We start from the raw sequence: 16,281 nt of genomic DNA on the forward strand, positions 1-16,281 counted from the left end.
TCAATTATGCTGTTACATCCGGCGAGCGTTGCACCAGAGGTGGAACCGGTGGCTACTTTTGCACTAGGAACGGAGTTTAATCACAACGTCACGTGTTGCCAAGGAGGACGGGGCAACGCTTCAGGTGATCAGTGCTGATTATGTAACGAGCTTGTGTAGAGTCGGAACCAACCGCCTCCTACCAGCTCGTGCTCGCCACACCGCCGCCAAAAGCCTTATCCGCCCTGCTGACTCCGCGGTCTCAGCGATCGAGCCCCAGAAGTCCCACTGGGATCCGGAAGGGAGACCACACGCTACACGTGGCTCCAGGGAGAGCCATCCATCGTGCCAGTCGTTCCTGTCCAGCCGCTGGTCCAGATTCGCCGCAGGAGTCCACCAGACGACAGGGTTTCGACGTTTCACGGCCGGCGGTGATTGAAACAATACAACAGCAACGGCAGCATAACCATTATCGAGAGCATCGACCAGTGACATCGTGTCGGCTGATGACAACATGCAAATAATCTAGTAAGTTTGGATTTTTTATGTTTTTTGTGGAGTGAGTTTTTATGGAGTGAGACTCCAGTTAGTCTCAGTTTAAATTCGAGTTTTGGACGTTAGGTCAGTCCAAGTATAGAAGTTGTCTTCCAGGAAAAAGTATACACCAGCGTCGGTGTAGATAATTGTCGTCAGTTGCACTTACAATCGAAAGGTCAACAGTTCGAATCCCGGGGTGAATGGGAGCAAGTCTTCAGACAACAGGTTTGAGCATAAATCTTGCAATAGAGGATGCCAAGGCTACGCTTTAAAGCGAACAATTCTATTTCCCAGATACAAATTTAAATTTTGTTTTAGCTTCTTCGATAATATTGATTCATGTTTAGTAAGATTGTATTCTCTGATGCTCTGTTGGATTTGGCGTTCGATGTTGTTTTCAAATTATTTTATTTTTAATACTGTCATTAAATGCGTTTCATTGGAATGTTTTTGATTGCTTATAATTTAATCGAAAACATTTCTTTTGAAGTTGCATTTGAGTGCAGCATGAAAAACTAAAACCATGAAAATTACATCGAATTCCAAATTCAGCGGAGCAAAAAAATTTTTTGGCTTGGGTAAATTTACGTACATTTCATCGGAAATTTACATGTTTTCGCCGCGCTTTTGGTTTGGCGCGATTACATAGGAAGGCGCTTAAATTTACAATGAATTTGATGTAAATTCACATCATTAATGACGTGCACTTTTGGTACATCATAAATGATGTAAATTTACCGGATTATTTTTTTCTGTGTATTTCAAAATACTAGAGTTTTGAAATAGGAAAACGGTTGTAAATTCTCACCAATCACAATTATTTTTTCAAGAATTTTTTTTTTCAGGGCGCATAAGCTGTTCTGAACATCACTTTTTCAGTTTTAGCTTAAAGCGGTGTACGCTTTCGGAAGGAACCGGTCAAGAAAAAAATCAAATAGGCAGCAGCGGCAGCGCAAGCAAGTCAGAGAGGGTGAAGAAAAGACCCAAGAAATCGCTCCCTCTCCTTTGTTCTGCTGTTCGTAAAGCTGTTTCTTGACCTGCTTTTTTGTAACATGTTTTGATGTTAAAATCAAAGAATTGTAATTTTCCTTTTTGAATGCGACTGATAATTACAAAGGTTTTAATAATTTTGTATTGGATATAATTATGTTTAAAATTCCCACTGAATCTCAAATTGCAGAATAATGAAATTAAAAGGACAAATTTATTTTAAATTTTGTGGTCGAAATGGAGTAAAAAAAGAAGTTGTCTTTGTAGATGTCGGCCATCGTGTCTCCAACTATTTATTGCTAGTACCAACCAGCTACCACTGGATTACGAGTCCCCTGTGCTGTCCGATTGATCCACACATTGCACACATTGCACATAATCATATAAATGTTCTTACTGAAAATACAATAAAAATCTGAAATTTTGAAGTCCAACCAAACAACAAATTCAAAAATATTTAAAAAATAACAAACATTTCAGAAATTTCAAATATTTTTTTTTAAATAATAAGGAAAATTTAAACAAAAATCTGAAATTTGGAAATTAAAAATAAGCAGAATTGAATAATAATTTTAATATTAAAGTTTTTATAAATTCAATTTCTCAAAAATTTTAAAATTCTAAGCGAATGTACAAGTCGAAATTTCAAAAGTTTTAAAAATCGGAAATATAGAAATTCGTAAATACAAAATTACGAAAACCTCGAAATTATAACAATCAAAACTCTATTTCCTCCAAAATTAAAAAAATCTAGAATGAAAAATTAAGAATTTAGAAATTCAAAAAATTAAGAATTTAAGAATATAAAAATTCAAGAAAAAAAATTAAACATTTGTACCAGCCTTATTTCATAATTTCCAAATTTCCTAACTTCCTAATTTACTGAATTCCTAGTTTCCGATTATGCTAATTTCCTTATACCCTAATTTCCTGATTTCCATATTTCCAAATTTCCTAATTTCTTAACTTCCTAACTTCCTTAACTCCTTATTTCCTAGTTTCCTAATTTCCTTACTTCCTAATTTCCTGATTTTCATATTTCCTGTTTTCCTAACTTCCGAATATCCTATTTTTTAAATTTAATTTCCTATTTTCCTAACTTCCTAATTTCCTGGTTTCCTAATTTCCAAATTTCCTAACTTCCTAACTTCCTAATTTCCTAATTTCCTCATTTCCTAATTTCCTAACATCCTTATTTATTATTTTATAATTTGGTAATTTCCTTGTTTCTTTATTACATAATTTTCTTATTTTCTTAATTTTACTAATTTGCTTATATCATAATTTCCAAATTTCCTAATTCCCTGATTTCCTAATTTCCTATTTTTTTTAATTTCCTTATTTTTTTATTTCCTTATTTCATAGTTACATAATTTTTTATTTTAGTTTTTCTAGTTTTAGAATTTAAGAATTTATAATTTTCAGTTTTTTTAACAGGAATTTTCAATTATTGATAGAAATCATAATTTTGTTTATAATTGTTGTTAAAAGTTTTTGAATAAAAATGTTTAATCTTTAATTTTAATTTTTGAATATGGTCCCGCCCGTGTGGATCAATTGGACCGCGCACTGGACTCACAATCCAGAGGTGGGCGGTTCGAATCCCGTGGCGGGCGCTCTAAAATTCTTTGTGTAAATATGGGTATTCGGCGCCGTCGCTCCGTGCCATACTTTCAATACACTTTAGGAGCCCAGGGCGGCGAAGTCCTAGTAGATAAAAGGAAGACACTAGTGGTTGCTACTAGCAATGGTGGCCGACAGCTATAAAGTCAACTTCGTTTCGTTTATATTTTGAATCTTTTTATTTTTTCCTCGAAAGAACCTCAAGCGCGCACACCGTCAATCGCGCTCTTACCGAACTATCAACTTTTCTTGGGGGAGTCACGAAAAGAACACGCAACATTTCTTGACCGCGTTCCTTCCGATCAGCATACCGTTCTTTAACAAGTGTTGTTTACTTTTTTAATCGTCTAAAAAGCTTTAGTTATGAGAAACTATTAAAAAAATTCAGTTAAAAGCAAAAAAATCAACATGGTCTGAGAACATTCAAATAGCTTTGTGCAAAAAATAATTTACTAGAATATAAAATTTATTTTACAAATTGAAAATAAACAAAGAAAATACCTATGAAAAAAATCAACGCAAAACATAACTAAAAAAAAATATTAAAAATATTCTCAAGCATCGTTTGGACGAATCACAAAAACGAAATAAAATTTCTTATCTTAATATTTTTTACCAAATATAATGCTATTACCTATAATTATCATTAAAATAAGTTTCATCATGATCGCTGGATTTTAATAATCTTTATTCGATTTTGACTAAATTTGATTCTACGGCTGCATGTTTAAAAACTATACTTCGGTGCCGGTGTGTTCTTTTTTACTAAGCTTGCTAGGATTCTTATCTAGATTAAACAAAAGGGCACATTGGCATCGTTTTTTTTAATTTTGAAGAGGGATTTTTTTTTCTTTTTTTGAATTACACCGTAATGAAATCTTAAGCCAAATCACCTGATTATTTTACGAATCCGGGAAATTATACAATAGAATTAATACTAGTTCAGATCAAACTATTCAGGCTTATTAAATATCAAATTTGCTAACAAGTTAAAGCAAAAAGTATCATGATTGAGAATAAAATTATGTGAAATTATCTGAAAAAAAAAAAAAAACATTTAAAAAACAAGCCCTGATATCATTATCGATTTAATGAAATCTGAGAAAATATTCAGCCAACCTAATTCCTACAATAAATTTTCAATTTAACCTATCTCTAATTATTTGAAATAATCAAATAATTGAACATAAAATAACTGAGTTTCTGAATTTAAACATATCAAGGACTCCAATTGCAATTATAAAATCAAAACTCTTTGAAGCAATCATGGAAAAATATCATCAATTTATTAAAATGCTCGTAAATTTGAGAGGGGCGCCAAATTGATACTTCGCCAAGGGCGCCGTGGACCCAAGGTACGGCTCTGCCAGCGTTATTCCACTTGGCCGTCGACGAGAAAGCATCCCCTACCTGTGAAACAACATTTTAAAATCCGAATTTCCTTTCGCTGCCCGCTTCAATCATTTTAAAATAGAACATACACAGAAAAAAATATTCCTGTAAATTTACATTATTTATCATGTACCAAAAGGTATCATGATAAATGATGTATATTTACATTAGGTTCATCGAAAATTTACATTATATTCATTGGAAATTTACATTAGTTTTGAAAATTTACATTACTTTTGGAATTTACATTAGTTCAAATCAACTAATTCTAATTAGCCAATGGGAATGAGAAGCTCGACTTGGATTGCAGTAGGAAAAGGGTGTGGCCTATGTTCTATTTTAAAATGATTGAAGCGGGCAGCAAAAGGAAATTCTGATTTTAAAACGTTGTTTCGCAGGTAGGTGACGCTTTCTCGTCGACGGCCAAGTGGAATAACGCTGGACTGGAATCGAACGGACGACGGGTAGGATGTTCGGTGTTACTGCTGCTACCCGCTGCCGACTGAGCCATCTTCGCTTTTTATAAACGAGCGGCAAAAGCATCAACTTGTTCAGGTCGAGGCTCAGGCAGTGGGCCAGCGAAGTATGAGAGCGATAGAAAGAGAACCAGATATAACTATTTTTAGTTCGGGTAGTTTTGAAGTCAACGTTTGGCAGAAATACATTGGATATATGATTTACATTAAATAGGAATTTACAGGAAGCCGAACACGGGTAGAAATTCATCAGATTTGAGTTTCCATGCTCAACGTTTCCATTATATTCATGATTTACATTAGATTTAGATTTACATTGGAGCAATTTACATGACTTTTTACTCTTTACATCATACTTCAACATTACATTGAGTGAGTTTACATAAGAAACAGTAATTACATGCTGTGTAAATTTACATATTTTTTTCTGTGTAAGCCACACCCTTTTCCTACTGCAATCCAAGTTGAGCTTCTCATTCCCATTGGCCTATCAGAATTAGTTGATTTGAACTAATGTAAATTCCAAAAGTAATGTACATTCCAAAACTAATGTAAATTTTCAAAACTAATGTAAATTTCCAATGCATCTAATGTAAATTTCCAATGAATCTAATGTAAATATACATCATTTATCATGATACCTTTTGGTACATGATAAATTATGTAAATTTACTGGAATATTTTTTTTCTGTGTAGGTAAACGCTGAAATTTTTAAGTTATCGCAGTTTTAGTGAAAAAAGTATAATTTTGCCGTTTTCGTTATTTTCCCTTTTTTCGCGAGGCGCGTCGAAAAACCCAGTTTTTATTTTTTAAAAATCGTATCTCGGAATATTGAAAACATAACTTCACAATTTTTTTGATATGTTTTGAAAAAATTTCCGAGGAATCAGATAAACAAAATTCAGACATAGGCTCTTTGGTCCCGTGACCTTTAAAAGAGCATTTTAAGTTTTCATTTCTGGAGTTTTTTTTAAATGGACCAATAAACCAAATTTTCAGTTTTTGCTTTTTGAGTGTTTTTTAATACCCCTGACTCAAAGCGGTTCTAAAAACACCCAAAAAGCAAAAACTGGAAATTTGGTTTATTGGACCTTTTCAAAAAAACTCCAGATTTGACCTATTCTAATGTTAGGCTAGATATTTGAAACTTTTAACGATTTTTCATTAAAAGCGTTTGCGCTCAAGACAGCTAAGATCGGTTGAAATGGTGCGGAGTTATGATTTTTTGAAAAATGTGGTTTTTGCAAAAATCGACGTAAATTGCCATTTTTTGGACCACCCTAACACGGCGTGGGCAACCTAATGGCCAAACAAAAAAATACGGGTCTAATTATTTTGGCCAAGGAACCCCCAGAAAAATTTTGAGCCTGATCGGAGAATTTTTTTTCGTATCATGCTGTGGGGAATTGCTGTATATGAGTAATTTCGCCTCAATACAAATTCGAAATCCAAATTGAATTGAACCAAATTGGACCATCCCTTCTTTTTTGACACCGCCCCAAAGTTTTGCGATTTTCGTCATTTATTCAAAAACCCCTTTTTCATATGGCCATATCTCGACGATTACAAAAATATATTTTATTAAATAAAAGTTGATTCATCGGTATTTTATTTTGTGTAAGCTTAGAGCCGCATTTTTTTTTTCATTTTAAAATGTCCTAACAAGCTCTTTTTGGATTTGGATGACTCTAGTCTAACTCTTAACCTCATACCTGGCACTTTTGGAAAAGGTCGGCAAAGTGTTGCGCAAATGAGTGATTGACTGTTTCAATACAGGCCGAAGGGCAACGCAACCTATTTGTTGCGATCTTTCAACGTTGTGACATTCACAAAATATCAAAAGCCATGGACTCGGGAACAGGAACTTGGCGAACCCTGAAGGGCTCTTGTATTTTTGTTCCAGCCAATGTTTCTTGATTTAGTTCAGTTAAATTAGTATTCATCGCATTGTTGATCTATCTTTTGGAATTTTTCCATTGGAGTAACACAAATTAGACCAAAGTAAAGTTGTATTTTTGGACCAACATTCTCAACAGTACCGAGAAGAGTGATATTCGTGCATATTTTATTGCGTTCCAAAATCCAATATCAATTGTAATCATTTACGTCGGTCCAATGTGGAAGAAAAAGTGAAGACAACAACCCCAAATGGGGCCACCTAACCCAATAGCGGCGGTGACCTCCTTTAACTGACAATAACAAGGTGTCATGGGGGGAAGGTGTACTTTAATCAGCTACTGTCACGTTAGAACGGTTCGCCTGTTTAACGTATTGATTAGAGGTAATAATTTAGATATTGAAACGGCATGCTCACGCTCGTCGTCTGGTGTGGCGTGTCACCGTTGTCGCTGTCATTTTCGTACAGCTAAACCACCACTTCAACGGGCTGACTAATTCTGTCTGTCGGATTGTATCTGTGGTGTGTTGAACTCTGCTATCCTTACTGCTGGCATGTTTGTTCCAAGTGGGACACCGACGAACGCACGAATAATGAAAGATCTCAATTTGGGACAAACAACTATTTAATTACGACTGAATAAACATATGTACCATCAAATTGGAAACTAATAATAACGATGACAAACCTGCTTCAGGTTAGTCAAATGCTAACAAACTCTCGTGACTCCATCATGAGATAGTTGAACGATGGAGGCGCGCGATACTTGGTGCCGGTAATAGTGAAAACCGCATCGTACATTCCCCTGTCACGATTAACGTCACTCGGGTGTAACGTTTTTCCACCGCTCTTAGTACCGACACGTGGTCGCCACCCCTATATAATAGCTGCACGGAAAATGTATTTCGTAGTCAAATTGGTGAAGAATTTTGTCAAGTTTTTGATTTACTCCCGTCGAAAAACCATCCTAGATAAACAGGATGCATTTGTTCTTGATTTATTCCAGTTTAAAGTTGATTTTTGTTTCAGTGCATGCTGTAGTTTTTATTACCACCGGCATGCAACCGTGAAATTGCAACCACACCCCACCAACCGTTCCTTTTGAAGGGGAAAATGGCGCTAATTTGCCACTTTTGATCTGTGCTCGTGGTTCTGATTTACCTTTTATACTTCACCGGAAAGGTATGTGGAAATAGCTTCATTGGAACGCAGGACTTTTTCATTTCCGTCGTATAACCAATCACCGGTGGTAACCTTGAAAAGGTGGGCTCTCATCCGTACAGTACTGAGGGCATAACTTAAGTAGTTTGGTATAACAGCCATTAGCGAAATTACAACAGTTGTTTCGTGCTCGCCGGAACATTAAACTGTCATTTACACCCGCGGATCGATCATTACCACGTCGTGGTGGGGAAACTAAAATGGCCGCCGCTTGACCTAGAGGAATCTTCAATTGAAACTCAACACCTCACCTTCTTGACTGGCAGGGGGCTTTCTCTCTACAAGGATGATTCTCCATTGATTTGTGCCACGTCAATAATAAATGGGAGATTCCATAATTTATCGATTTTGCCGACTCCGCAATTACCGGCCGCGGGGCCGGACCGAGTGTTGTCTGTGCCGCTGCTGTAATGGTTTTCTGAAAGGGGCATATACAAACCCAATTCCACCGTATACAACCGGACATGTGGTTGCACATCGGACACAGGATAGTACGAATATTAGTGAGCCTTCGCGTGGTCATTTGTCGGAAACCGGACATATTTGACGAGATCGAGCGATGTGTTTGTGAGGCTCGCCTCTTTTTTTTTAGGTCAATCGGTGTACTGGAACAAACAATTGTGACATGTGAGACATGCACCGAGCCTAGCCTTAATGCGTTCGAATTGGACCCTACTGAATAGCGACACAAATCTCGTTGGGGAAAAAGTGAATGAACTATCGGGCTTTAGGTTTGCCTGACGAATCACAGTGACAGCTGTAATTGGGGTTTTAGCAATGATACGAAAAGTTTTACGGATCGAACACTTAGTGATTGATTCTATAGGCAAAAATAGGCCTTTGACCGAAATCGGCTTAATGGGTTGAATTCGGTTTCTAAAAAGTAGATACTATTATTATACCTTACAAACCCTAATCAATTCAATTTTTCCAAAAATCACATTTTTTGTCGCGTCCAGGTCCTACCAAAAACTAAACATCCTTATTGAAAAATCATATCTCGATTATTTTTTCAAAAGACTTTCTTTCGGTATGAGAATTGCGATAAAACTGAAATATTTACCCTCAGATGCCTACCAATATTATTCCTTTTCAGTGTTGAAAAACTTTGTCTTTACCAAGTGTACTCAATTGACACTTGTTCCGACAAAATGAACTTTTTAATTGAGCTTTGATTTGACGTAAATATATCGACTAAGAATCAAAAACTGAGCAAAAACTTGACGGTGTGTGCGTTAAGGAATGTGATTCTTGTACCGAAAATTTGCACTCAATTTCTCTTTTCAAATTATAGAATTTAATTTGGTACTTTAAAAGTTTTTCTTTAAAATACGAATGAAGGTATTTGGTAGACTGTACTTTACGGGATGAATCAGAAATTATATCGATAGTTCCCGTAGTTTTGAAGATACTAAAATGTCTGTAACACAAATCTGGGTGCAAAAGCTCTGGTTGATATGCACTGTTAAAGAAATTCTTTCTTGTTAGGGGCCACCCGTAAACCACGTAGATTGATTTTTTTTGTACGGACAATTGTCCATCAGGGGGGCGGAGGGGGGGGGGGGGTTTGAATTCTAAAAACGTGGACACTGGTTTGTGGATGGTCCCTATGCCGTTCTAAATATTTTTGAAAGTTTATGTACCTTTTCACTATCATGCCAAAAAATCGTAAGGCGATTTTTTTTTCGATAAACTTAAGAGCGAGTTATTCAGCAATGTGTAACAGGTCGTATCGAGGTGCTCCGATTTGGATGAAACTTTCAGCGTTTGTTTGTCTATGCATGAGATGAACTAATGCCAAATATGAGCCCTCTACGACAAAGGGAAGTGGGGTAAAACGGGCATTGAAGTTTGAGGTAAAAAAAACATAAAAAAAACTTGAAATTGCTTGCATTTCCGTAAAACTTCATCAATTCCAACTCTCTTATTTGCATTTGAAAGGTCTTTTGAAACCCTTCAAAATGTGCCATAGACATCCAGGATTGGTTAAACTTTTTCTCATAGCTTATGCAAATTACTGTTAAAAAATGGATTTTTTTAAAACCTAAATATCTTTTTGCAACAGCCTCCAACACCCAATCTCCCGTAGGTCAAAAGATAGATAATATCATGGACTATAAGCCTACGGTTTTAACTTTTTGGCCAATCGCAGTTTTTCTCATATTTTTTTCGATTTTTCTACAACAAACATTTTACAACGTTAGTTTTTGCCCTGTAGGCCTCCATAGCGGCACTTTTTGGTCTCAATTTTGTCATACTCTTAACCCCCGGTGGTTGGTCACTTTTTCGTTTGACACTTTTTTAGTTTGTACCCCGTTGGTTGGTCAAAGTCAAACTAAAAAGTGACGAACTGTCACTTTTTACACGGCGCTCACGCACATTATCAAACCAAACGCTTGGTAGTGTGTGTGAACTCCATGTAAAAGAGGTGTCAAACTAAAAAGTGACCCCGTTCGTTTGACAACAGTTGGTGTCAAACCATCGGGGTTTGAGTGTATTCGGAATCCTCGGCAAATTTCACGTTAGTTAGAAGTATTGGAGTAGTAAATTTCAAAAGACCTTTCAAATGCATCTACGAGAGATGAAGTTTTACGGAAATGCGAGCAATTTTAAGATTTTTTAGGTTTTTTGGACCTCAAGCTTCGATGCCCGTTTTACCCCACTTCTCTTTGTCGTAGAGGGCTCATATTTGGCATGAGTTCATGCCATGTATAGACAAACAAACGCTGAAAGTTTCATCCAAATCGGAGCACATTGATACGACCTCTAGAACAAACCGAGCAGAATTTACAAATACTGCCTCTTAAAAAATTTAATGGAAAAAATCAACTATAAAAAATGCATTTTCCTATGTTTATAATCATGTTTTGGTTTGTTTTAAAATATTTTGATTAATTTTGAAATTCAGATGTACAGTACCACAAAAAGCTTTTTTTCGTGAATATTTAGATATTTAGAAAACCACTTATTGCAAACCCTCCCCCCCCCCTCGACTTTGGTCACAGTCCCACAGTCGAGGGACATAAACTTCAAAGACCATTTATATTTTTAAATGTTTATCGAATTCAGATCTGAAAATCTCATAAAAATTTAGGACCACTCAAGCGATATTTAAATACTTTTGGAATTCTGAAAAAATTAAAATCGAGCAATGATAAATGGGTAATTCTCTACCAACTCACACGAAATCGGGAAAAGTTTCCCCGACCCCTCTTCGATTTGCGTGAAACTTTGTTCTAAAGGGTGACTTTTGTCTCTGATTACGAATCCAAGGTGTTGAGAAACTGAAAATTGAGGAGTTTTTTTTCGGAATTCGGAATACTCCATCGAATCGGTTGTCAAATTTTACATAAAAGTCCCTCTGATATCAAATTTCTATCTCATCACCGTTTCAGGCTGCAAATTATTGAAAAACACATCTTTTTTGGCATGTTCAAAGTTACCCCTTAGGACAAAGTTTAAAGCAAATCGAAGAGGGGTCGGGGCAACTTTTCCCAATTTCGTGTGAGTTGGTAGAGAATTATCCACATTCTATTCGGTTATTTAACCGAGGGAAATATTGGCACTTTAGTAAACAAGCACAATTTCAAAACTCAAATAGAAAAATGTTTCGTCCGATATCAACACGATTTGATCTGAAGCATATAGAGGACATCTGGGACTACCATCTGAGACTGAGAACGGTTTGGATAAGGCCGTTAAACTTGGTGTTGTATTTTTTGGATGTAATTTTTGCTCGGGATACCCCTTAGATCCAATTTTCTTGTAATAATTTTATCAACTTCGTGTTCCTTGAATACATTTTACAATAACGTCATGATTCGAAATCCGGACACTTAGTAGCATATCATTTTTGTTTTAGCTGGCAAAAAATCATGTAATAAGTTGTAAATGTATAAATATCATCAGGATGTAGTATAAACAGTCAATTTTAAGAGAAATCATGCAAATATGACTTTTCTAACAATTTTTCATCGGTATTTTAAAACTAAAATGACTTGATGTGTTTCGAATCCCAGACACTGAAAGGAGCTGACTCAAAATCCGGACACTTTTGCTTCTAATTCCGGACACTCGTTTTTTCTAGCGAATTGCACAAATTTGGATTGAAATTTTAGTGAATGGCATTCTTTAGGTCTCAAATAAGCTGTCAACATCAAAACAATCGACACTTTGTATGTAATTTTACTAGAATTTAAGGAAATCAAAACAATAATTTTCTGCTTTGCCTTCCCGGTGCTTCGCATGCCTCTGAAATATTTCATAATTTTATTTAATTTAATTGTTTTGGCATTGACTACAGCGTCCAACCCAATTTGAAATGAAAGTTGATGTTAGAATTCATCAAATAACACAGTTTTGACAATTATTATGCAAACTTATATTTAAATAATTGATAAAACAAGATGAGGTGTCCGGGTTTCGAAGCGTAATTGGTAATTGTTCGCTAAATAGAGAATATATTTTGAATATTTTATTATATTTTTGCTTATTTCTAATATTTTTACCCAATTTACTTGAAAAATAGTCTCTTTAAAAATAAATAAGCGACTTGTAAAATTGTAAGTAGATGTAATGAGACTTTAACCAAACGAGAGCCATTAGTCTCCAAAGTGTGTCAAGTTGTTGCAATAAAATATGTTTTTTTTATAAACCATGCGCCTCCTTGAAAATGAGTTGATGCGTAAACATTCAATGGAGACGCATGGTATTTAAAAATTTCAAACAAAGTTGGAGGTAATAAAACAGAACAAAAAACAGCAATTTCGTCAGTTTTCCTGGAAAATTTCAGCACCTCTGCAGCCGGCGATGGAAATCTCGTCAAATCAAGTGTGACAAACCTCGTCTCGCTTCCTTCCTTCCTTCCTTCCTGTGGAAACGTTTAACGGCTAGAGTGAGACACTCATGCACATTCGTGTTTTGCGGCGAAAGCAATTTTCACTTGGCACACTCGAGAATCGGCCCTTCGATTCGGGTGGGAGAGGCTCATCGTAGTTGGCAAATGTAATCGACACGCCGCCATCAGATACTGCGCCCCCAACTTTGCCTGCCAAACGTTCCTTTTTTGTTGCCTATAATGCTAGTACAGTTATATCCTGATAGTTGGACATTCATTGTTTTGAGACTTTTTTCTTTTGAAACGATTGAAAAAATAATTTTACTGAATTAAATTTGTCAAACTATGGAAGTTTCACCTTTTAGTGAAAGTGCCGGCTCACCCCCGCATGTTAATGCCCCTAAGTTCACCCATCGTGTTAGGAAGGGGGTGGATTAAACGTACCTACATACAACACGTACATCTGGAGTAAATTATATGTTTCGAGGTAAATCAACTTTCAACCTATCAAGCGCGTACCTTATTGTTGTTGTTGTTGTTGTCGGAGTCAACAATAGCAACACCATCAACACCGTACACAATGAAGAATTCTCACACTTTGAGGCCCCGGACCCTCCCTTCAATGTCGTGATGCTCACACAGACATGCGAGAGCGCGAGTGTGTCGAATCCATTGATTGGGCACTTCCTTCTTCAAAGGAGCGGGAGGTTCCCAAAAGTGACTCAGTCACTTCGTACCCTTCGGCCGTAATTGACGCAACCACGCGGGAGTTCTACCTTAACTAAACGGCGTATTTTCCCCCAAGCTGCAAATCATCACCGGAGAAATTTTCTCGTGCTCGTGCTCAACTTTGAACTTCAACCGTTTGAATATTGCAACAAGTTCAGCGCAAAAAATACCAGACTTTGCGCGCGACTTCAAGGCAATCGTAAAATTTTTATAACTGCCTCTGTTCCCCACCGGATCTCCAGCGGGCAATTAATTATAGTGTTGTGAACCAATACCTTACAATCGAAGAAGACGGACTCAATAGCAGCTGAGACGGGATACCGACCAGAAGGGCTTTTCTAACCTATTTACCGAGCTGCTACTGTTGCTGACCATCATCATCATCGGCAGGAAACTGTGTCGAACGTGAATTATTAACGATCGCGAGAAATATAGGACGTGGTCTACCGGCTATTGTCGGGTGCCGACGGCGGTGGCAGTATATTGCGTGTATATAGTGTGATCCTACAGGGTCGTAAAGTGTGAACTACGGTTGCAAAGCCAGGGTGATAATTAGGGGATTTTTCGAGCGAGGAAACCTCCGAAAGTGTTTTGCTGAAAAATATAAAAGGTAGTGAGTGCAGCGTTGAACGACAAGTGTTTCAAGATCTTCTGTTGAGAAAATCTGAAAGGCATTCTTCTCGATTTTGAACATACACGTTTTGGGCTTTTTGTCGTTGAAACTCGCGAAAATGTTTGGAGAAAAACATCGCTTCAGGTTTTTGGCAGCAGCAGGCGCAGGTCTCACCCAAATTTGTTCAAGTGTAAGATTCTTGTAGGAAATTCAATTCCCTACAACTTTGTCGAAGGGTGCAAGAAGATCCGCGTTGATCCTCATGAGTTATTAGCAACCCCGAATAAATCAGTGTGCCTAACAACTAATTCCCCATAATCCTGAAGCCATGTTTTTCCACATACTTTTTCGCGATTTTCCCCATATAAACTTCAACGATGAAAAGCGACCCCTAAACCTTAACCGATTTGGCTCAACATTTGCGCAGATACTTATTTTTGCCTAAGAAATCGAATCAGAGGGTATCATTAACGTCGATTTTTGCCTTCCTCACCTCACTGAGGCAAGGCTATAAAATCACTCGAAAAATGAACCTCTTAAATACGTCTCCTAGATATACCTTCACGTATACCTATCGACTCAGAATGAAATTCTGAGCAAATGTCTGTGGGGATGTGTGTAGATATGATTTTTTTTCCACACGATTATCTCAAAACTGGCTGAACCGATTTTGGCCGGATCCACCTTATTCTGTTCGTTTTGGGGTCCCCTAAGACCCTATTAAATTTTATTCTGTTTAGTGAAGTACTTTTAAAGTTATGCCAAGAAAAAGTTTTTTTGTAGCTACAAAAAAGGTGATTTTTGCATAACCTCCGGGCCGGGTCTTTTTGCTTACGAGCGAGAGACGCGCAGCATGCGTATCGCCCGGTTGCAACATTGCGTAAGCAGTGTCTGCGTCTCTTCTGGAAAAAGTCTGTATTAATCATGTTGCTGAATACATCATTTTGTCTTGACAAAGATTTACACGAACTTTTTACTGAAATATACAACTCATGAGACATTGTTTACTAAGACTAGGGGGACAGCATGCAATTCCATCGTGCACCTAATGTTGGCATATCAGCACTTTTAAATTCAATTACAGCCTCCCCTTTCTTCTTTATTATGGAGAGTTGGTAGAAAAGGAATTGAAAATTACTGTTCTGGTAAAATCAATAATAAAAAAAAATAAAAAAAAACTCTTAAATTAATTTGTAAATACAACCCAAAATACAACATGAATGTGAGGAAGGCACCAACCACCTTAAGATGGATTATGTGAAGTTTTTTTTATTGTCATCCTGTGATCCTATAATTGTAGATTCGCACTGAGATTCAATAGCATTTTTTTATTTCTGTTATTTTATTGGCTGCCCGGAGTAACGAAGCTGATTAAGTGTAACAATTACAGTATTTATATTCAGTTTCATCTTCAATGCTTCAATGCTTTGTTCAACAACAAAAAATAAAATGTATTTTTTGTATTATTTAAATAACAAAAGTTTGATTTAAAGTACTCTTTAAAAGTAAAAACGTAAAATTAACAACTTATTGCTAATTGTTAAGGTCTGGACCATTTGTCAAAAGTAAGAAATGTTGGAATATTTTTTTCAACGTTATTTTGGCATAACAACGTTGTTTCTAAACATAATTCTTCACAACAACTTAAAAAGTTCAAAGTTGTTTTTTTTTAATTCGTGCCTTGGAATTATCATTTCATGAAAATGCAACTGTAAAAATTACAAACTCTATAACATTTTTTCTGAACTTCATGACACTTTGCTAAATTTTCGTATTTGAGCAACTTTTTACGAAATTGGCCGATTTAGACCATTTTTATTTTTTGTATTTTTTTAGTTGGCTCAAACTTTATGGGGCCCTTCCCTATAATCAAACAAGCTTTTTTGTGTCATTGGTTCACCCATACAAGTCTCCATACAATTTTGGCTGCAGTCCATAGGCGTCATCCATAAAGTATGTCACGCAAAAATCGGCCAAAATTAAACC

The 16,281-nt window shown here is 36.3% G+C and overlaps 1 protein-coding gene across 5 annotated transcripts in view; it reads left to right on the forward strand.

The window, feature by feature from the left end:
- LOC6031804 overlaps window positions 1-16,281 on the forward strand; it is a 92,446-nt gene that overhangs the window by 22,997 nt on the left and 53,168 nt on the right. Inside the window, exon 1 of one of the 5 annotated variants that reach the window (XR_005277657.1) lies at window positions 13,694-14,292. The exons of the other annotated variants lie outside the window; for them this stretch is intronic. The gene's annotated coding sequence lies outside the window, so the exon portion shown is untranslated. Of the gene's footprint in view, window positions 1-13,693; window positions 14,293-16,281 lie in introns of those variants that run through there. 5 annotated transcript variants of the gene reach the window in all.

This window comes from Culex quinquefasciatus, chromosome 2, assembly GCF_015732765.1.
Source record: "Culex quinquefasciatus strain JHB chromosome 2, VPISU_Cqui_1.0_pri_paternal, whole genome shotgun sequence".
In the NCBI taxonomy this organism is placed as follows: Eukaryota; Metazoa; Arthropoda; class Insecta; order Diptera; family Culicidae; genus Culex; species Culex quinquefasciatus.